This window comes from Propithecus coquereli, unplaced genomic scaffold, assembly GCF_000956105.1.
Source record: "Propithecus coquereli isolate 6110/MARCELLA unplaced genomic scaffold, Pcoq_1.0 Scaffold386, whole genome shotgun sequence".
Classification (NCBI taxonomy): domain Eukaryota; kingdom Metazoa; phylum Chordata; class Mammalia; order Primates; family Indriidae; genus Propithecus; species Propithecus coquereli.
The window spans coordinates 1,482,184-1,505,462 of NW_012149574.1; the positions used below are offsets into that span (position 1 = coordinate 1,482,184).

At 46.6% G+C, this 23,279-nt stretch overlaps 1 pseudogene across 1 annotated transcript; it reads right to left on the minus strand.

Annotated features, from left to right (window-relative positions):
* Positions 1 to 22,402: 22,402 nt before the first annotated feature.
* On the minus strand, positions 22,403 to 22,943 carry LOC105816759 (annotated as a pseudogene). The gene has a single exon (XR_001137806.1). The product of XR_001137806.1 is annotated as a ubiquitin-40S ribosomal protein S27a pseudogene (transcript).
* Positions 22,944 to 23,279: the final 336 nt, after the last annotated feature.

The following is a 23,279-nucleotide window of genomic DNA, read 5'->3' on the forward strand; positions in this document are numbered from 1 at the left end:
TGCTATATTAAGAAAAGTTCATCAGGTTTCTTTATTGCAGGCCTTTTCAGAGCCTTTAATATACTACTATGCATCATGAATCACCAAGAGGGGGACAGAGTATGTCTTAAAGTCTGTAACCACAGACTTGGCCTTATGTGACCACGAGCATGGATTTATTTGAAAAAACTACCCTTTTTTCTCAGAGTATCCAAAGTAGGTATGTGGTATCACTTTTGTACTTAAAAAGGCAAATTTGGAAGGGGAAAAAAAAGCTATCCCAGAATATTATCATGTCATCACTGACTTTATCTTCCCATTGGCCTGGGGGCCTCATTTCCCAACAACCTCTTGAACCATCAAATGTTCTTTGCCCCGTTATCACGTTTAAAGAGTTTGCTGTGTCTAATCTCCATCAACTCCTTTGGTTTATAAAGAACATTTCCCCTAATTCCAGTTGCTTTCACATAATATCGACAAATATTTTGGAAAAATGGAAACACATTTAATATTCTGTTAACAATCTTTTTGTTTTTTAGAGACAGGGTCTCACTATATTGCCCAGGGCTCAAGGGATCCCTCCCACCTCAACCTTCTGAGGAGCTGTGACTACAGGCACACACTACCATGCCTGCTGGAATTTTGTTAACAGTATTTACAGATCTGAAATTACTTTGTTTAGTAAATTGTACAAAATACACCATCTAGTACTTAGTTTGCTAAAATTATCATGTTGAGCGTGTTAATGTTTAAAGATTGCCTTTTTTCTACTAAATTACCAATTCCCTACTGATTTGTAAATGCAATTAAAAGTCACTGGGATTTACTGAATGCAGTATACCAGATTTTGTTGAAGTATGAGATTGAGGCACGTATTTAGAATGAAAAGAAGCCACTGATCTTAACATAAAATGAAGAAAAATATTTGACCATTTGTTTAATTAACATGTGCAAGACAATAAGCTAATGGACATGCATTATCTTGTCTAACCTCTAAACAGGTCTTGTATTCTCATCCCAATTTTACAGCAAGTGAGACTCAGAGAGATTAAGCAACTTGCTCATCAAGTAAAGTATTCAAAGCCAAGGTTGTCTGCCTGCCCTGCCTGCTGGTCTTGGTGTCCTTGGTAGTTTTAAGCCCATGTACAAAAATGTTTTCAAAAAAGGAACCAAGGGAGGCAAGAAAAATATTAATAGTAAGCCTGAGTTGGAGTCATTCATGTTGCAGGATATATTGGTTTGGCAGATTCCCACAATGCACTCTGCATCCGAATTCCTGAAGATGCGTTGTACCTGCCCTTCCGAAAGTTCCCCACACCCGCCCAAGTCAGCCCTGCATGTGAGTACCTAAATATGGTCCAGAGAGAGGTAGCAGTGCTTTGAGTCTGGGATCCAAGTTATATGCACCAGCATGTACTGAGAGACAATAAAATTCTTCCCATTTCTTGATCTGGCCTGTCTCATCTTCCTTCTGTTCTTTCATAACATGAGTTCTAAAGCTCCCAATTCTGGCTGCACAGGAGAATCACCTGGGGACACTTGAGAACACAAAGGTGTCTTGATAGCACCTCAAGCAAATTAAGTTAGAACCTCTAGAGGTGGGCCTGGGCCTCAGTATTTTCAAAACTCTTTCCTGGAAATTGTAAAGTACAGCCAGGGTTGAGAACCACTGTGCAGGTGCCTCTGCCATGGTTTGGAGGGAAGTTTTGGTAAAAAAAATGTCTGCCAAAAAGAAATGCCCTGGTTACAATGGATGCAATGGTTGGAATTGAGAGTTTTGCATAAAGATGTTCCTTACTACACTATTTTAAAGAAATTCTTGTAATTTTTAAAGCTAAAATAAATATTTCTCATCCCACAAATTGAGTATCAATACATTTTAAAGAAGAAAACATTTTTCCCAAAAGGCTTCTCTCAGATTTCCCCAGATATTTTTCTGGATTTTCAGATTCCTAGCTTTTTTCCCACAGAAATAAAGACCCAAGAGGAGGCCGCCATTGCAACGAATGCCTATTTTGGGGGCCAAGACATCCTCCACAGTAGCAAAGGTGGCACTCAAACAGGTCCCTGAGCCATAGTCACTGCTGCCACTTGGGGCTATGACCACTTACTTCTGGGGGCAGGGATGAGGTGCCACCAAGGAAGATGTTAGCAGGGCAGGGATGTTTTGCAAGCATATGCCAATTTGAGCATTTGCACATCAAAGCCTGAGAAGCCATCAGTGATTCCTTTCACAAAGCCAGCACAGTCCCCAGTGGCTCTCAGACCACTAAGGGGAACAGGTATTGGCTATGCAGGAGTCCCACAACACCAGATCAGACCAGAGGGCTTTGGCGTCACTGAAACCTGCTGTTTCACAACCCAAAGGGTTAACAGCACAGCCTTTAGCTCCGATTTTCCTACTAGGGGAGGGGACAATCCCCCACGCCCACCTCGGAGCCCCAGCCCCGCCCCCTCCTGGCCCTCCCACTCCAGGAATGAAGCTGCCTGCTGCCCAACATACACCCAGACTGGTTTCATCTCCTTCCAAATCCATGTTGTGTCTTAACTTCTGCCAAGAATAAAAATTAAAACACACACACACACACACACACACACACACATCATGCGTGCACGTATGGGATATGGGAGGGGAGGATCAGGCTGGAAGTTTAAACTGAAAAAAGGGGGTGGGGGCAGTGGTTGCCTGCTCACAGGCAAGGCCTGGAACCTCCCCAGGATCGACCTGTGTGGGGCTTGACACATCCTGCCTGAGGCCTCTGCCTGCTACGCCCCAGGGTCAGATCTGAGGAGAAGTGTCTGAAGTGTCTCCCCTCCTGTACCCCAATTTCATACCCTTTTACTGCCCACCCCACCCAGGCCTGCCCCAGAGGGGCTCAGAGCAGCTGAACTGCAGAGCGCTCCAGAGGCTGGAAGAGGACTCCATTCCTTCCACACTTGGAACAGCCTCACTCCGTGCCTGCTCTCCCTTGCCAACTCCAAAATGAATAAAACAGTACTTAAAATGGCACACAGGCCCTGGTGGTGCAGGCAGCTTGCAGACTGCTTGTGGCCACCCAGAAAAACGGGTCTGGAGATGGAGTCCCTGTTCTCAGAATCCTGCCCCACCTCACCCAGGGCCTGAATCTGGGGCTCCAGTCTCTCCTGTTCCTCCTGCTACTAACTGCCTCCTGCGGGGCAAAATCGGAAGTACTGCTCTCTAAAATGACTGCAGCTAACCCTTCATCTTCGAGGCTCTGTCCTTCCCGCCTCAGCATCCCCCAGGGTTCAGATAATGGCCCCTCACTCAACTCTGTATACTGTCATCTGCTCCTTCCCTGTACGGTGAGCAAAGCACTCACCTTACTCACACCTGTCCAGAAGAAAACCCACTGTCTCATGCAATCACTTGCCTCAGAAGTCAATAAACACTTACCGAACACCCATTAAATATTAGGTCCTGAGAATCCAAAGATAAAGTTCAAGTGCAACATCTGGTAAGACAGACACATAGAAATATCTCAGAGCACCAGGGGACACCTGCAAATCAAACCCCAGTGCCCAGAGCTGAGGTGCCTTCCTTCCTGCTCCACTGCCGGGAGGCAGCGGGAAGGCTGGATCACACACCTCTTTGGGAAACAGTAGGCTTGTAGCATCGGTCTTTGTCTTAGCCCGCACACACAGCTTAGTAATGAAAACAAAGTCATATTTGGAAAAAAAAAAAACACTTTTGTCTGTCTTATAATTGTTGAATATGGGTGGTGGGTACATGGGGTTCATGATATGATTCTGTTTTTATGTATCTTTCAGTTTTTAAATTAATAAAAGGTAAGACTATTTTTTTAAATAGGATAACTAGGTAAGATTCTCTCAAATCTTCCCAATCCTGCACCAACTTCCAGGAATCCCCAACCACCTAACCACCCAATGTCCTCTCAATTAAGGCAAACAGGCCCTGTCAGAAAGGTTTCAGCCAGTGGCCAAGCTCTGGTGAAGGAGGGGGTGTACCCCCTCTTTGGCCCTTGAAGGCCCCCCAGTATTGGGCTAAAGAGGCATCCAATCCCTGAGAAGGAGCCTGCTGGTCCCACCAGAGGAGACCCAAGGAGACTATCTCCCTGGCTCTCTGGACTCTAGACTTGGAGCCAGCTGGCTGTCCCCCACCTTTCTGGGGCTTCCATGTCCAGAAAGGACCCTCCCCAGGACCCCGAGCATATCCCACCAACAACAGGTCCCAGTTCTGGCTGGTTCTTCCCTGACTACAGAACCAGCCAAGTTTGGAGGCCTCGAGGTCCAGGTGAAAGACCATCAAGGAAATCGGCGTGGACTTCTGAACTTATCACTTTTCCCTGGGCCTCCACTTTCTACCTATAATTGACAAAACTCTTTAAATAGCCAAATTCTCCCAGAATAGGTGCTCTATAAATCAGCAGCTCACGTGAGGCCAAACTAGTAATAATGAGGAGGAGGATAATGGTGACCATCTAAGCACCTACCCTGAGCCAAGCACTCTTCTAAGGAGGTAATGTGGATAATGCAATTCAAGGCAGAATGACCTCCTGCTTTGGTTTGGGAAACATTCAGAAGCTGGGATACAGGTGTCTTGAGGGCAGGAGGCACAGTGCTCAGTAAATACCTGTTAAATACAGTTCTGGGACTGAAAGGCCAAGCTGATGACGACAAATGTCTTCAGGACCCTGAGAGAGGCATGAATGAGCTACTCTCAGGCAAGGCTATTGCTGAATACCTGGACAAGCAGTGAGAGCTCAGCATGAAACCTCAAGAGACTGAGGAGAGGCAGCTGCCCGGGCACCCTTAGCTTCAGTGAGTGGCGTTCTTCACACAGGGACACAGGTCAGAACTCCCCACCCCCAAGCAGGGATACACGTCTTATCTTGGCTGAGATGCACCCAAACAAGGTCTCACGACATATCCCCCATCCAGACCAAGCGCATTAACACTAGCATTTTGGTTAATTTCCCGTGTGGGGAAAATTAGTCCTGCCTGCCTGAGATTCCACCTCCATTGGACGCACAGTTCCTCTATACTTCCTGACTTCCAAGGTATATAGAACTTGGTTATTAAGGAGCCTCCCTGTTGCACTGCCGTGAAGGTTGTCTTTTTCTGGAGAGAGAGTTGGTGTAGTGGCAGATAAAACTGGGGGTCCACACCGTTTCTACAGATTGCTCTGGAGAGAAAGTACTAGAGAAGACACAGATCACACTGGTGATTTCCTTCCCCCAACACTCGCTGAAGCTCCCCAACATGACCCTCTGCACCTCCCACTCTAACAGGAACCCACACCATTGGAGGCTCTGGGACGGTCCCACTGCACAGAATACCATTCCTTATGCTACAGCTGACTTTTTAAAAAGCATCACAAGAGGCCGGGTGCGGTGGCTCACGCCTGTAATCCTAGCTCTCTGGGAGGCCGAGGCAGGCGGATTGTTCGAGCTCAGGAGTTCGAAACCAGCCTGGGCAAGAGCGAGACCCCATCTCTACTAAAAATAGAAAGAAATTAATTGGACAACTAAAAATATATAGAAAAAATTAGCCGGGCATGGTGGCACATGCCTGTAGTCCCAGCTATTCGGGAGGCTGAGGCAGAAGGATTGCTTGAGCCCAGGAGTTTGAGGTTGCTGTGAGCTAGGATGATGCCACGGCACTCTAGCCGGGGCAACAGAGTGAGACTCTGTCTCAAAAACAAAAATAAAAATAAAAAAATAAAAAGCATCACAAGATATTTATAAATCAATCTTTCTGAGATTTTTCTTCCCCCCATCAGAAAAATAAAAATGTTTTGTTGGATCATGTATTTGTCTTTTGGTTCAGAATATGTGGCCCCTGCTCATGGATATGCACTACCTGGCATATACCTATGGAAGTTGGTCTGGGATTCTTTCTCAAGATTCTCACTGTACCTCCTGTGGGGACAGAATGTGGAGAAGGTGATTTAGGAGTGAGGGGGGATTTGGTAGGGAACATGAGTCCCACACTTACCCAGTTCAGTAGTTCTTTATCTTCTGCCTCCCAGGGTAAACTGAGGCAAGAGCCAAGGCTTCTGGATGGGCTAATGGTCAGTAATCACTGTTACAGCCTCCTAGACTCTGGAGTTAGACCCAGGAAGACAGGGGTCAGGAGGCTCCACCCTGAATCCATAATTAACAACAAAAGCAAGAAGGACAGCTTGCCTGTAGAGCGCAATTCTCTGAAGAGTTGAAAGAGACTTAAACACTCCACTGCATTAGTGCTCACAGTCATGGGGACAAACATGGGACAGGTATTATTGGTCTGCACTTACACAGGGTAGGCAGAGCCACTGAATGGCAGCCCGAGCTCTCAGTGAGTCACTGGTCAGGCTACAGACTGGAGGGTGGGCCAGGTGAGAAAAGAAAACCAGAGCAGGAGGCGGTAACTTCCATGGTCCAAAAGCTGACTTTCCAAAGTGTCCAACGAGTCTTATTCCTCCTTTGCACTGAACTCTAAAACACCTGGTTGGTGTCTTTCAGCATGAGAAGGTACCAGCCAGCCTCAGCTCTCTGCTTATTCCAAACAGGAAGAATGGAAGCCGGGGTCTGAATTTAAGTCCCTGTTCCCCAAGGTTGGAACCCTCTCTACCTAGTACACCCTCTTTCCTCAGCCCCTAGAACTTTTCGGCCTGGTTCAGACAATCCGAGTGACCCTCCACTCACATGCACTTTCCTTTCCCCTAAATGTGGTCCAGAGCTGGAGTGGGGCTGGAGGAGCTTCCTCCTGCTCCTGTTATAAAACCCATCATCAGCACCTGTCCCACCTGTCCCCAGAGAGCCTTGTTGTTTAGAGTGGCTGGTGAGTGCTCCAAACGCTGAGGGTGCTGCCCCCAACTCCCAAAGAATCCTAGTTTTTGAGGCTGACTCAAGAAAGAAGTACCTCTTGGCAGGGACAATGTCCTCAATCTCTTTGCACCTCATTGGTCTTCCTCCTAATGACCACAAAACAGGCCCCAGTGCTCAATCACTGCCAGGGCTCAACAGACACCGGGCAGGACTGAACGCAGCGACTTCAGAGGCTGAGAGACCTGCGGCCACCGCCACCGGATGTGGATGTGGGCGTGCAGGAGGGCTGCCTGCCCAGGGGACCTCACTTCCCCACCGCTTGTCCGCAGCTCCAAAGCAAGTTAAACAAACTACTGAGGAGGAAGGCAAACAGCCCCATGTGCTCCTCCTGTCTTTCTATTTAGGAAGGGAACGGGAGGGTCTGCACAGCTGATTCTTCCAGATGTGGAACCCAAACACAGGCAGCTCCTGACAGCTTACCAGCCTGGGTTAAACTCCAGTAGCACCAGGGCCAGGGACTTTCAGGGGAAGATGATAAAGGGATCACACTGCAGATCTGAGGGGCTCTGCTTGGGGTGGGGGAGCAGTCTCAGCACACAGCTTTGGGCTCCTCCTTCTCCAGCCCCTTCCTCCCCAGCTAGATGTGTGTATGGGGCACGGAGGGAGAGAAAGCCACATTTTAAATTGAAGGAGGTTGCCAAGTGAAAGAAGCTGATCTGAAAAGGCTACAAACTGTGTTATTCCAACTACATGACATTCTGGAATAGGCAAAAGTAGAGAGACAGTAAATGGATCAGTGGTTGCCAGGGGCTGGGGCAAGGGAGGGAGAGAGGAATAGGTAGATTTTAGGCAGTGAAAGCAGTATTCTGTATGCTCCTCTAATGGTGGGGATTTTGTCAAAACCCAGGAAGCGTCCAATGCAAAGAGTGAACCCTAATGTAAACTGTGGACTTTAGTTGGTAATAATGTGTCAATATTGGCTCATTAATTGTAACAAATACACTGCACCAACAAAAGATGTTAATGATAGGGGAAATTGGCGGGGGTTAAGTAACAGGGGCAAATCGGTATGGCAACTCTGTATTTTTCATTTAATTTTCTCTGTAAACCTAAAACTGCTGAGAAAAAAGGTACTAGTAATTAAAAGCAATACAAAACAAAATTGGAAGAGGAGGCTTGGACTATTCTCCCAGCTCCCTGAGACACTTACCTATTGGGTTTGGGGATCTGGTTGTATAATTTCTCAGGCATATTTTTCCACCATTGCTGTCTGCACAAGACCTCCTGGGATCTTTATCCCTATTTTTTTCTTCCTCAGCTTCTAAATCTAGAACCGAGTCAGAAATGACTGAGATGCAATCTGAAGTCAGATATCCCCCCGACTGGGTGGACATCCAAACGTGCTGTTCCTCACTTCCACGGCTTGTCAACTTTCCATCTCTGTCACCTATGTGCCTGGCCCCGCCAGGCCCTCCTGTGTGTGCGAAGCTGAACTATTCTCAAATTCATCCCAGGTCCTGGGCTTGTGGCTCCAAAGTAGATTTGACAGAACTCTAATTCCATTCAGGCAGCTAAAGGAGGAGAGTGGCGAAGTCCATGGCCCGGGCACAGTTAGGAAATCCTAGATGAACGACCAGGCTGCCAACTGTTGGTGGGATGAGACAGCGAGCCAGGCCGAGCACAGTGCTGGCCATAAAGCAGATGTTCACCAGATTCCCCTTAGGTGAGTGATGAGCAAGGGCCTCCCTTCCTCCATCCCTCCAAGAGGTGAAACAACCGGCACACCCATGACATGTCCACACCCATGGACATTCCTGCAGTCAGTCACCTTGAGGAAAAGAGAAGGAACTGGGCTCTTTCTGCAGCAGCCTTGCACACTGCTCCCTGGCTTTTCTGAAACAGACACTGTAACATTAGACTACCCCAGAATGCATTTTCTTATATAAATCCACATGAAATTATTTCATTTTGTTTGAAACTCTTAGCATGTCCCATCTGAGATTCAGGAGAGTCCTGCAGACTAGCAAAAACAAACAAACAAACAACAACAAAAAAACATTTGAGCACCACTTACCTATCAGATTCTACTCTAGGAGATTCTACTCTATCAAATTCTACTGGGAAAACTGTGAGGAACAAACAAAGTCCCTAATCTCATGGATCTTTGGTTCTAGTGGGAAGCAGGCAATAAGCAAATGAACAAATAAATCGAGGCGATAATGTTAAGGAAAAATGAATTAGGTTGAGGGGAGAGAGAATGAGGGTGGGAAGTGCTATTTAATAAAGGGTGGCCAGGTTAAGGTGGCCGGAGGCAGTGCCTGAATGAAATGAGGGAGGGTGCTGTGCAGGTGCCTGGGGCAGGAGCCTTCCAGGCAGCAGGCGAGAGGCAAGTGCAAAGCCCCTGAGGAGGGAAGCTGTTCAGCTAGTTTGTTTAAGGAGCAACAAGGAGGCTGATGCAGCTGTGTGTTGGGCAAGGGAGGGGAGGTGAGGTGAGAGAGGGAAGAGGTGGGGCTGAGGGCACTGCAAGGTGTATAGATATTTTCTCTGAATGAAACAGGAAGCTATGGAGAGTTATGAACAGAGAAGTGACCTCCACTGGCTTCTGTTTCAAAAGTGTGACATTGACTTTTCTATGAAGCACGGACCATGGGGTGGGGGGTGGAAGGGTCAGGGAAGGGCTGAAGCGAGGAGAACACTTGAGGAGCTACTGCAATATCCACGTCAGACATGTTGATAGAAGACTAGGGTGGTGAAGAGTTCCAGGATTCTGGAAACATTTTGAAGGTAAGGCCAATGTTATTTGCCAGTGTAAAGTGGAGTCTGAAAGTAAGGACAGAGTCAAGGCTGAATCCAAGATTTTTGGTGTAACTGCTTAAATGGGAAAGCTGAGTTGGGGAAGAAACAGAGGGGAAGCTGGGGAAGAGGATTATCTACCTGAAGCCTGGTACCAACCGATGCACCCAGGCCTCGCCCACTGCAAGCTCCTCTTCCTCCCATCTTGGCATTTCTTTCTCGCTGTAGACCTTGAGCCAGTGGAGGCTCCTTCAGCAGGACCTTGCACCACTCATCCTTCCAGCTGCCCAACCCCACCAATAACCCTCCTCTCGCTCTGTTCCTCCTTCCTTTCCCAACACCAACAGCTACCTTCTACTGATTGCTCCCCATGTGTTTCATGCACTTTACCTTGCCTCTCCTTTGCAATAACTTGAGAAGCTAGGGTCTCAGAGTTGAGACGACTTGCCCAGCCTCACACAGCTAGCGACTGGCAAAGCCAGGACTGAAACCAGGTTCCAAAGCCTCCTCTCCACCAGGATGCTGCTCAATCTCAAACCTGGAAGTGGCTCCAGAAACACCGCTCCCTCCTTCAACAACCATCTTCCCCCTGCACTTCGCCCTTCTGCTAATAAGATTCATTCCAGACTTCTGTCCTCTCAGATGGGATCCCCCAGAAACTCCCCAGACTCCTCTGTTCCTGCCCTCTCAAGCAAGAATGTTAGTTGAAATTCTTTGGCCATGAGTTCTTTTCTTTCCTCGACTCCTGCAGGATCTTGAAACCCCTCATTACTTTGTCCAACAGGGTGAAGGCTGCTTGTGAGGATGGGAATAAAGGCACGGAGAGTTTCCATGACTTCCTCTCCATCTCCCAAGTAGTTGGTCACATAATTATATCTTAAACTCAGGTGTCCTGTGTGCCCTCAAACCCAGAACACCTTGGCTTAAGGCTTTCCATGTTTGTTAAAGAAAAACAAGGAACAAAGGTAACCACATGTCGTCTGCAGCCAAATCTCCACCACCCTCCTAAGCCAGTAGGAGAGGTCTGCTTAGCTCTTCTGCAGGTAACTGCCTGTCGAATTCTTTCTGCTGGCTGCCCTGTGAGTATTTGCCTGGAAGGTAGCATCTTCTGTCAGTTACCTGTCTGTCAAAGCTGCTACTTCCTTCCCCAGGGTATTTTTCTATGCAAGCTGCCACTTCTCCTGACCAGTAAAAGTATCTCCTGGGCCAAACACCTTCTCCCCCTCACTCTACCAAGAACACGAAGGGCCTGCTTGATCAGACTTGCAGAGATCCTAAGAGCAAATGGATTCGTCTGGCAGCTATAGTGGAAGCAGAGACTCAGGACAGCCAATTCAGACAACATCCCAGGGAGGGGGGAGAAAAGTTGAAACATGTTCTGTGATGAAACCCATGATGGAGGTGGCTTTCACCACTGCCTGCAAAGTCTGACACTAGCTGAGCCACAAAGCCTCTGGCTGCAAAGTCTGACCCTAGCTGCACCACAAAGCCTGGCTTCCCTCACGCTGCTGCTGCTGCTGCTGCTGCTGAGCCATTCAAGACCTAGCTGTAGTCCCAGTTTTAAATTTGAGTCTCTTAAGGAAGTCTCATAAAGGCCCCCACCTGCCCCTTATACTTTGCTAGCTGCAAAATAAACAGTTCTCCCAAGCTAAGGGGGCTCTGCTTTGGAAGAAAGCTTGCCTGGGCATTTTTTTTTTTCCCTGCAAAATTCGAGTTTTAGAGTCAGCAGACCTGAAATGAAATCTTGGCTCTGCCACTTACCAGCTGTGAGACCAGAACAAGTCACTACAATTATTCAAGCTTTAGCTCTCTTATCCGTAGAACAGGATAACTACGCCTATCTTCACAAGGCTGCTGGGGGATTGCAGGGATAATGCTTGTAGTGCTTAGCACGGGGCCTGGCACACAGTAGGTGCTCACACATGGTAGCTATCATTCTCCCCATTGCTGGAAGGATGGCAGAGGCAGGCACTGCTGCCTCTCTGGCACTGAGAGTAGCCCAACTTGGCCTGCGCTCCAGGTCCGTGGCCGATCCCTGGCCTAAGCCATGGGGTGAGAGGCTTCACCAGGAGTTTTGCTTCTCCACTGACAAGTGAGAATCATAATTCTTCCCTCAAATGAGGAAGGGCAACCTGCTGCTCATGGGAGCTCGCCCTCTTGGGAGGGAGACTTGCCACATAAACACAAGGCTTCATTTGTAAAATCAAGGAAACAAAAATTAACTCCATCACAACACCACTTTCAAGCACCTGTTCAACTCTTTTCACCCACACTCAAGACCTGTATGGTGTGTCAGTGACAAGGGGATTGGCTGCCAATGTGAAACCCACCTACAGAAAGCCACCGTGTTGTTCTTCTTTGAGGAGGAGAGCTGAGCTGCCCCAACCCCCTTCTCCCATTGTCAAAGACCACCCAGTGAAACTTGCTGGCAAGCTGCCACGGTCCAGACGGGCAAAGCCAGGCCTAACTCCCCAGCTACCATCTCTGCAACAGAAGCCTATAGAATGAAAAGCACCTGACTGTGAGGCCTTCACAGACGGCAGACCACCAAAAATCTCAACAAAGGGCTGCAGGTGATTATTTCAGAGGCCTATACATTGGACAATCCTGCTCTTGGCTATAATACAGCAGATTCTTATATAATTTGTTCACTACAAAACATCCATTCATAATGACAGAGGTAAACAGTTGTGAATTTCCATGACTTTATGTGGTCTCACTTGCAAAAGAGGGCACTGTGCTGACTGATTGCATTATTAAATCTCTCTCTTGGGCACAGCTGCGTAAGGAGGAAGAGCTACCGTAGCACCACTGTGGGATGATAGTCATGAGACAGAAAACAGACAGTCAAGTGGGGAAGACGATTTGTGAAATAATTAAGAGCAGCCTCTGCTTTCATAGAAAACTAATAAACCCAGAACCCCCCAATTTTCCTCTCCAATTAACCATGACCCATACCTAATAAACCCGCTGAGATTGTAATGTTAGGTAAGTTCAGACTAGTAAAGGCACTTGGCCGGGACTAATCTGGAAAAACCTTGGCAGAGCCAGGGAAGGTGGGGGAGGGCTCTCTTCCAGAGTCCAATTCCAGGCCAGTCTGGGAGGCAGGCCTCCAAGGCCAGCCAGTTCCCCATGCCCCCTTACCTGTAGCTCCCATCCTTTGTGATAGTTATCTTTCAGCAGCCAAGGAAGTTTCTAGGCAACTTGAGAGCCCAGCAACTTTTATGTCCCTAAAATAAATGTCCCCTCACTTGGTACTCTGGGAATGATTTTAGAGCCAAGCAAACCTACTGCAGAAAGTTGAACAAATGGCAAATGAAAGGTAAAAAGCTAATTTCAGGCATGTGTTCCTACAATTCTTAGCTAAAATCTGAAGTAGACGAGAAAGGAAAAAAAAAAACCTACACATTTTTCCTTTTCCCCCTGAAAACTATTCAGTAATTGGTTGTAGAAACTTGTCTAAGATCCAGATTTCTGAGATTCTTTCATGCAATGCAGAGATACCAGGTTTCAACCTTTTTTAAAATTAAAAAAAAAAACTCTCCAGCATACTCAGGCCTATCATTCACTAAAGAAAAATGAGTTTTCAGGGATAAAATAGTGAACAGCACATACAGGCAGAAGTAATGGCGGTCCCATCTTTGTCTTTAAGATTCAGCCTGAGATTTTGACTCCCTTCCCTTAAGATGCCTTTTTTAATCGCCCCACCCGCGGTGCTTTAACAGGAGAGTTCCATTGCACTGCCCTGCCTTTCCCTGTACGGGATCTGGACGTGGGCTCTGGTATTGATCCCTGCCAGCCCAGGCCGTGGTGCCAGGCACACAGCAAGTACTCAATCAAAGCTTGTTGAAAGGATGAAGGCTCCAACCAACACATACTTCATCACCCTCATCTTGTCCAACACTGTCCAAACTCATTTTGGAGAAGCATAAACATGTCTTTGCAATACTTTCCACTGCTCAGCTCCTTTTGGGTTATTTTTCTTCAACTCTACTTACTCTGCCCATATTATGCACTTTCCTGTTACCAACCAGGAAAAGTAGTTGAGACTTTCCTCAACATTTTCTCTGGCAACTGAATGAGGTTGACTGTATATTACTGGCTATGGTCCTTCTGCTATGATTTCTTCTTACTGCCCAATAATCCTGTCCCAAACATCAAAGGTCTTCTTTGAAGAGAAGGCCAAATTCATCATTAGGAAAAGAGAAATTATTTCCTAACTTTATTTCAGAAGATGGGAAGAAGTGCAATCCCTCTGGTTTTCGTGAGATAAACACTCCCTGGTACATCAGACCACAAGGCATTCGCTGTGATACCAATGACAGAGACATAAACACAAGGCTTTCCTCACCCAAACCTAAGCAGGACTTTTCCACAGCAAGCTTAGATTCCAAATCCCACAGTACATGGTTTGTATCTGACGTGTCTGACAAAGTTTGCTTTGGGGAAAGAGGGGTTCACATAGCTAGCACAGGCTTTGACTGAGTTGAACTAGAACTAACCTGAAGTTAGTCCAGATTCCACCCAAAGCTGGAATCTTTCAATACTTAAGAATGAAAAATATTATCTTCAAGTGGTAACAAAAAACATGAAAAAATGACTGACCAAATGGGCTGGAGATATTAGAGCAGAAAACCTCACCTACTTCTACTCTTTCGCTGCTACCCTCAGCCGGTGTGAACGCTGACGAGACTTCATGGGTCATGGGTTCCAGGAAGCTTGTTCCGGGACTGAGGAAAAAGAGAATCATCTCATCTTTCAAACAACAACATAAACAAATAATTCTAAAGTATTTGCTTTTTACACTGTGCATTGTTATAAACCATAGTAGTTCCTTATTAATCCATTTTATAAATAAGAAAACAGAAGAAGAGCAAGTTTTCTAAGATCATAGGTTTCCTTAAATGTCCAGCTTCCTGGCTTCCTGCTAGAGCTGAAATGAACAATGGATTGAGAACAATGATTATATTGTACAAAGCCATTATCTTTGTGTCCAAGCAGTCAACTTTCATCAATGTTCACCAATGATTTCTTAAGAATACATTATAAGCAGGCCTCATACAAAACAAGGTGGGCTTACAGGGAAGGGGTTTGGGGTGATAAGACAGAGGGCGAGGAATGACCTCAGCAAAAATCAAGGGTTAGCTACTAGATAGGTCGGGCGCTGCCGCAGAAGGCTCCTACTGAAGTAATAGTATCATGAGGTGGGACAGAGCTGCATAGGAAAGTGTTAAGAAATTTAGACTCTCAATCTAGTCTGTTTTTAAACTGGGTGGTGACTTGATTATGAGACTGCTGGAGAATGGGTGGGGTGCTGACAGGTAGGTGGTGGGGGGGCCCAGCCATGTGTCAGTAACAGTTGTCAAGGGTATCAACAAGCAGGCATGAAAAATATGTGGAATAATAAAAGGAAGGACAGGAAAGACTGGGCAAGCTTGAGAAAGGAGTCTGACTCTGGCAGTGGAGATGCAGGAATAGATTAGTTCAGTGGTTTGAGGCAGTGTGAATGGAGTTCATAGGCAGAGCTAGGGCTCCAAACCAAGTTCCTAATCCTAAAGGCAGTGCCACTTGAGATGGATCCTGTAAACCTTCCTTCCTGCATTCCACCTCCCCTCCTCTACCCATTGCCAACCCTGAGGGCTCCAAGAAGGCAAAAAACCTTCTTTAGGAAAGCTTTTTGTAAACATGGATCTCTAGATTAAAAACGAACACACTCTCCCACCCACCCCCAACCCCAAATATTTGATTCAACCTCATAAATTATGAGAATATTACATGTTAAGCCTCCATGTGGGAGCACACTTAGGATTTGGGTCTTTCCTACCAACAACAAAGTGGTTGGATGTATCTGTTTTCTGTGAGTCTCTGGTCAAAAATGTAGAGATACTTCAGGGCTCTCTGATGACAAAAGAGTTTATACTTTTATCACAACTGTGTATCACATTCCTTATCATGAGTTGGCTGAACAATTAACAGCTAAACAGGGTCCTCTCTGTTTTTTTCCCCACACTCACCCTCCCCAGTAGTGGTCAAGGAACCAGCTATCCTGACCTCTATCAACCTCCTCCCCCAAGTAAAGCTAATGGCCTACAGCACAGGCACTTTCTCCCAAGTGAATGTCTCTTGCAATGTTGCTCTTCTGATGTATCTTCAAAAAAGATAAGAGACAGTGTCTGAGGTTTCAAAAAGTATGTAAAAAGTATGTATGCACATAGATGAACAAAAACAAGTCATGTTACGGTATGGGATTGTGGATGATTTTTAAAATATTTGCTTAATTAGTAATAGATGCTTGTGCAATAAATAAAAATTTGGGAGGAACCAGCCTTTGACTAAGAAAACTTACTCTCTTGGGACAAGGAAGCTCTCAGCCTGGTGTCTGATGCACTATAAAAGTTTACTGAATTAAAGTATGGAGAGGATAAGAAGTTACATATGTTAGAGTAAATAGATTTTTCTAAATGGAACATATTACTTTTTTTCCTCTCCTTCCCCAATTTTTATTCCCTTCTCCTCTCCCATGTTTTCCCAGATAGCAAGGGGGCTCAGAGGAAAGAAGTAAACTCCAAATGTATAATATCTTTTGCTGCCAAGTTCATACTTTCTTATTCAGAGGCCACATAGTACTAGATAGCAATTATCTGCTGTACCCAGGTCTTCTGTTGTAGTTTGAAAGACACAGAGACAGAAACCCTAACTCATCAACCATATCAGTGACTTGCTGAAATTTGAAGCCAGACCCCCTAAGGCCAATGGAACACTATCCTCATCAGGCTCACTTCTTGTCCTCCTTTCTTAAACCCTGGGGGTCCATGGGGAAGTCAACTGAATTATTTCATGAGTAAAATCTCCTATTCATTCTTAGGCCATGAGTTGCTGAGGAGAGCTGGGATTCTCAAATACCTGAAAAAGCACTTCAAAGAAAGGAAAATCTCTGCACCCATTTGGAGAATGGAAAGGAACATAAATCACACTTCTTATCATGAGTTGGCTGACCAATTAACAGCTAAACAGGGTCCTCTCTGTTTTTTTACCCACACCCTCCCTCCCAAAGAACCAACTATCCTGACTTCTATCAACCTCCTCTCCCAAGTAAAGCTAACGTCCTATAGCGCAGGCACTTTCTCCCAAGTGAATGTCTCTTGCAATGTTGCTTTCCTGAGGTAGCTTGAAAGAGGATAAAGAGACACTGTCTGAGGTCTCAATCCTCTGACTTCATAGGTATAGACAGCCTTTGCCTCCTTAAAGGCCAAATTCTGAGTAATAAATCTGTACGGGGGCGGGCAGTGTCAGCAATGTGGCACAATGAGGCAACTCTTCTTTCATTTTTACCTCTTTGCATAAACTCACTTCAAAAACTCATCTAGCAGGAAAATCATAACTCCACTGATATTTCCACCCAGCCTCTGTCCCACTGACCCCATGGCGCTTCAAGATTACCGCGGGAACCTTCTGGGTTTCAATTATGAGACCATTAAAAAGTGCCAATTATAAGACCTCAGAAATGTTCCTGGGAAACCTGTTATACACCTCAAAATGGCCAACCTCTTGCCTCAGATTTACTTTAAGTAAAGTTCAGAGAACAGGTCACCCAGATGTATGGGCATCCCAGCCCCCATCCCAGTGCAAAAGACCATGTTTTAATATTTTCCATGCTGCCCTTGAGAAAACAGAGATTGATTTATTGCTGTAACCAAAAGAATGAAAAAACCATCACAGAGCTGGGCTGCCTGTTTAGGACCCAGTTGTGGAATAAATCAGAAATGTTTGCACATTCAAGGATTTTTAAATGACATTCATCAAATGGTCAGTGTTTGCAAAGTTCTGGGCAACAAAGAAATAAGTGACAAATGAGTGCTGGGTACAGGGCACTTGGAGGTGGCACAAGGGCCTGAAACCAAAATATACTCTTCACTCAGGCCACTCAAGAGGTAACTATGGGTCAAAAACTTATGCCAACCCATCTGAACTTTAAGAGAAGGGATGGGGGGAGCAACAGTACACCCCACCACACCCAAAAAATGCCTGTTTAGGATTGCTGGTGTGTGGTTTGGGTATTCTTAGCTCTACTGCCACATCTCTGGAGGAACACAACTCTGCTTCAAGTAACTCCACCACTGCCACCCCCATCCCCAAAACAAAGCTAAACAAAACAAATCCCCAAGGCTCCACAAACTCCTCCAGGTCTGCCTGCTTCCCACCCCCCAAAATCCGCCCATCACCTGGCAATGCAAACTAACTCCGAGCACCCTGAAAGTCAAGCAGACCGTTCAAAAACCCAGCAGAGAATTCTTCCCGGCTTCCTTGCCGTCCCCACAGCCCCTTCCCACTTGTTCCAGAGATTCATTTCCCCACCTTCTGATAGTTACACAAACAAAAACCCACGAGAGCACAACTCCAGAAGGACACGGCGGGCGCGAAAACACACACACACACACACACACACACACACACACACACACAGAGACACACTCCCTCTCACCGCCCCAGACCCACAGGCACCTCCGGACACTCCACTTCAGCCTCGCCCCTTGTCCCCCTCCATCTAGGGATGCTTTTCTGAGGCTGTTTAGCTCGATCCCTGATTTCAGTGCTTTCCTTTTGAAAATCCAACTATGACAAAGCCTCCCCCCCGACGGGGCCAAATGGGTGCTGAGTGGTTCTGCTTCTTTGCCGACACCCATGCGGGCTTCTCCCACGGCCTGGCGCGAGGAGCCGGGGCGCTGGTGTCAACCTTCGGGGGAAGTGTGGAAGGCTGTCCGGGCCCTTCTTCCACCCGAGAAACTTCCGGGAACCGCGGGGACGAAACAACCAGGACCCGGCCAGACTTCACCGGCAGGGAACGGGACGCGGCGCCCCCGGGCCGGGCTGCGGCTCGCAGGCGGCAGCAGCCCACGAGCTCCCGCTGCCCACCTCGCCCGACTCCCGCGTCCCGGGCGGCCGAGCGCTCGGACCCTCTCCCGCCGCCGGCGCGTCCCCCAGCAGCGGCTCGCCGGCGCTGCCTGGCCTGCGGCCGCCTCCCGCCCCCTCCTCTCCCCAAACCAACAAACAAACTTTTTATGAAAAGAAAACAAACTTCAGCGACGTGACTCACCTCGGGTGCAGCGGCGCCTGGGAAGGGCGAGCCGGGGCTCGGGGGCCCGCGTGATGGGCGCGGAGAGAGCCGCACAGCACGGCGCCCACGGACACACAACACCGCACAGTGACACCGGGGACGCACAACCCCGAGAGCGACCGCGGCGGGGGCAACAAAGGAGCCCGGGACGGAGAAGTGGCCGGCCGCGGAGGGAGGGCGCGTGCGGGCGCGAGGGCGTGTGCGTGAGTGCCGTGTGTCGGTGTGCCTGTGTGTGCGTGCGTGTGCGCGCGGCGGCTGACACCGGCGGCCCGGGCTCAGGGTCCCCGCGGCAGGAAGCGGGGGCGGCGGCGGCGGCGGCAGCAGGAGGACAAGGCAGGGGACGCCGCGCCCAGCGCACCCGGTCCCTCCATATGGAAGAAGCTTTTTTGGATGACTGAGCTCGCAAACAATTCCTTCTTTTGCTTCTCCTGCCTAGGAGCCTCCCATTACCGCGCGAGGAGGAGGAGGGGGCAGCAGAGGAGGCGGGGAAGAGGGGGAGGAGCAAAATGGAGCAAAGAAAAAGTCTTGCAAAGGAAGCTGGAAAAAAAAAAACCGTCCCCCAAACTTTAGGGAAGTTTTTCCCCAAACGCCCACTTTCTGCCGCGCCTCACACCCGCGCTCTCCTCCTACTTCTTTCCCTTTCCCGCACCAAAAGCACTGTCCTCTGCCTTTCTCTCGCGCCAGGGGCCCCCTTGAACCCCTCATTTTCTCCTTAGCTTCACCTCAGATCCTTCCTCTGGCATATACTATGCTTCCCTCCTTTCGCCCAGTGTCTTCTTCCAAGCCTTTTTCTAACACCCACCTCTCAACTGTCTCCTTCTGCAAACTATTGTATAAATCATTAAAAACAAACTTATTAAATGTGCCATTCCTGAGCCCCCCAAAAGTGGGGCAGCAGCAGTCGGGAACATGATAAGGAAACTGGTCTCCGGGAAGTCCCAAGGCCGCCTCCCCCGTCCCCTCGGTCGGTTGGGCAGGGTTTGCCGCGTCCTGCGTCCTCCGTCCTCCGTTGACAGCGCTCCATTCATCATCCCAGGATGTAGCAGCAAGGAAAAGGGAGGGATAGCAGGGGCTGCCGGGGTGGGGGATGGTGTGTGTGTGTGTGTGTGTGTGAAAAACGTTCAGAGCAGTGGTTCTAAAACTTGAGCTGTGGCACCAGAGCTCCCTGGAAGGCCTGTGAAATCTCATTTCTGGGCCCCCCCTCCAGAGTTTCTGATCTAGTGGGCAGGCCTGAGAATTTGCTTTTTTGGTAAATCTCCAGGTGATGCTGATGCTGCTGGTCCAGGACCACCGTTTTTGAAAACCTCTTTTCCAGAGCATTGAGAAGTCAAACAAATGATGAGCTGGGGGAACTTGGGTCTCCTTATGCTTTAGGGATGAAACGTGGATTGTAAAGGGTCATCAATTCCACACCTTCACTGCAGCTAAGAAAACCGAGACCCAGAAAGACTAAGACTTGTTCAAAGTGGACGGGGAGTTTGTGTCCAGGGGGTGAGGACTCTGTGCTGGGAGTCGGTCAGGCATGGCGGCAGTAGGGCTAATGGGGGTGCTGCCTTCCCTCTGTGGCAGGGTCACTGCACGGGGAGTCAGGAAGCCACTGTGACTTTCAGAAAGTCACTTAACCTTTCTGGACCTTAGTTTTGCTTTCTATTGTTTGTTTCTCATCAGAAAACTACATGCTTTACACCGAGTATATGATTCTAATTGAATCTGAACCAAAAGACATTTGAAAGGTAAACATAAATGTATCTTATTCCATATTTTGCACTATTTTTTCCTCCTGCATTTGGTAATTCAGGCAGGAGCCAGTTTCTTTGTTGATTTATCTTGCACTTTCAGTTCTATGTGCCTGCATCCTTGGGCATATCCCAAATGAATCAAATTATGTGGCAGAATGGATCCAGAGGACAATCCATTTTCAATAAGGAGGGGAAAAAGGTCTGAACTCCCTCTTTAGTTACCCACCTGCATTCTCCTGTCCTCTCCAATCTACCCCTTTCCACTTTCCTTCTCTTTTATTCTCTACCAATCCCCCCAACATTCTCAAAGACCTATTTTTCTTCCTAATCAATGACCATGTTAGCTTCTACCTTCTTATTGTCCTTTTGAGGCACAAGTCAGGGATATGAGGCCCAGGGTCCACCCTGGGTACAGGACTCTTTATTCCCCAAGGGAATGGGTCAGCAGACTTTCTCTGCAGTGAAAACACCACTTTTACCCAAAGCCCCAGGCAGGGTATCCAGCTTTCTGTTTTTCGAAGATGATTTCAAGTACCACTGTCACTGGTGATGGTGGGATTCCGATGAGAACAAGACACATGAAGTTCTCAGATTGATTCTTCTATATTCCTATATACTATTTATTGTTCAATGTCTGAAAGGTGTCTCCTACACCTTCACATCATTTTTCTCCTAGGACTCTCTATTCCCTCCATGCTGGTCTTTGGGTCCACACAGTCCTGGGCTCCAAGTCAAAGCATCAGAATACAACAGAAGATAAAGAATATAGCGGTCATTACCAACACTATGTAGCTGAAAGAAAGACTCTTGGTCTTGTACCTTCTTTCACCATAGGATGCTCACTTTTCCTGTAGTTTAGGCAGAATGCAGATCACAGTTTAGCAGAAAGGACTTAATTCTGCCTGAAGCATCAAACACATTGGTGGCACCTCAGGCATGTTTATTATTTTTGTTATTAATGTGATTGTGTTTATTGCTATTATTGTAAGAACAATGTATCTCTGAACTCTCAGTTGCACTCCCCTTTGCCTAGAAGCTGTTTCTTGCCTAATTCTCCCCTCCCCTTTCCATTAGTTTCTACCTAACCCACCCCACCCACTCCAACACCCTCAGCCATCTGAAGACAGTTAGATGGAGTTTGGTCCTAATAAGGTGCTTTTTACTGCTCTCTGTTCTGTTAGAGCTGAGTTACCTCTGGCATCTTGCTTTCTTGGGAACTTTATGGGCCTTTACCAAGAAAGAAGCATTTAGTATGGAAGTGATTGTCACATTAATTTATTATGCTGGGTGGAAATGAGGGGGGAGTAAGCAGGGACTGTAGGTCTATGTAAGTCGCTATGTTGCTGGGCTGTGCAAAATAAACTGGAAGGAGTTTAGCAAGTGACATGAAAAGATGTCACTCCCTCCTCAGTGTGCTATAGATAATCTAACTATATCATATGAACAGGGATTTCCTTGGTTGTGAGGGATATCTGGAGAGGATTGTGCTGAGAAAATTACTAAGATGTAGACAAAGAGAAATAGGGACTTGATGGATTTTTCCCTCTTTTAATACAAATCTGTTTTCCTGATTGTAAAATATGTGCATTGAATATAATTTAGAAAATTCAGAAAAACACAAAGAAGTGGAAAATCCCCTACAATTTACTACCCAGAGATAACATTATTAACATAATGGAGTGCTTTTTCTAGGCATTTTTCTTTCCTGTTTTTGTTTCTCAACAATACAAATACATAGTTTCTCTACACTGAGTAAATGATTCTAATTAAATCAGAATTGGAAGATGTTTGAAGGGCAACTTAAACAGGGTGCGATTATTCAATATTTTGTACAATTTTTTATGCATTTGGTAATTCAGGTAGGAGCCAGCTTTTTCATTGATTAATCTAGTACTTTTATATTCTGCAAATTTGGGTTCATCATACTTACAGGTTGTTATCCTACTTTTTAAGTTTAACATTCCAATGAGATTTTTTTTTTTAAATGTTAGTTCATGTCTTTTATTAACTCATATACAATTACTTGTCTTCTGGTTTATTGAAGCAGTAAGTTAGACAACATTTGCCACAATAATGTCTATCAAAGTGACTGGCCATAAAAACTCCAGCGCCACATTCATCTGAAGGACACTCCCGACGAAGGCGACTAATTTTGCCATTCTCATCCACCTTATAGTATTTCAGGACAGCCAACTTAACCTTCTTTCTCTTATGCTTATTCTTCTTGGGAGTGGTATAAGACTTCTTCTTCCTTTTCTTAGCACCACCACGAAGTCTCAACACAAGATGAAGAGTGGACTCCTTTTGAATGTTGTAGTCAGACAAAGTATGTCCATCTTCCAGTTGCTTGCCAGCAAAAATCAGTCTTTGCTGATCAGGAGGAATTCCTTCCTTATCCTGGATCTTGGCCTTTACATTTTCTATTGTATCCGAGGGTTCAACCTTGAGAGTGATAGTCTTCCCTGTAAGGGTTTTTACAAAAATCTGCATGTTGGTGGCGGTTCCACCACAGATGGTGGATCCGAAAGGCCCAATGAGATTATTTTTCCCCTGTCATTGAATCTTCTCCAACGTTTCACTTTAACAGCTGTGTACTAGTCCATTAATGAAATTGTTATTTTTTCAACCATTCTTCTATTGTCATATATTTAGATTGTTTCCATTTTTATTATTAACCTGCGCTGCAGTTGATTAAACATCTTGTCATAAATCTTTACTTATGATTCTGATTATTTCCTTAAGGGTGAATTCCTTTGAGTAGGAGTTTGGGATCTATGGATAGGATTCAACATTTTAAAGGCGTTTGGTTGGTATTGTAAAATTGTCCTCCAGTGGTTCCAATGTACATTTCCATCTCTGGTA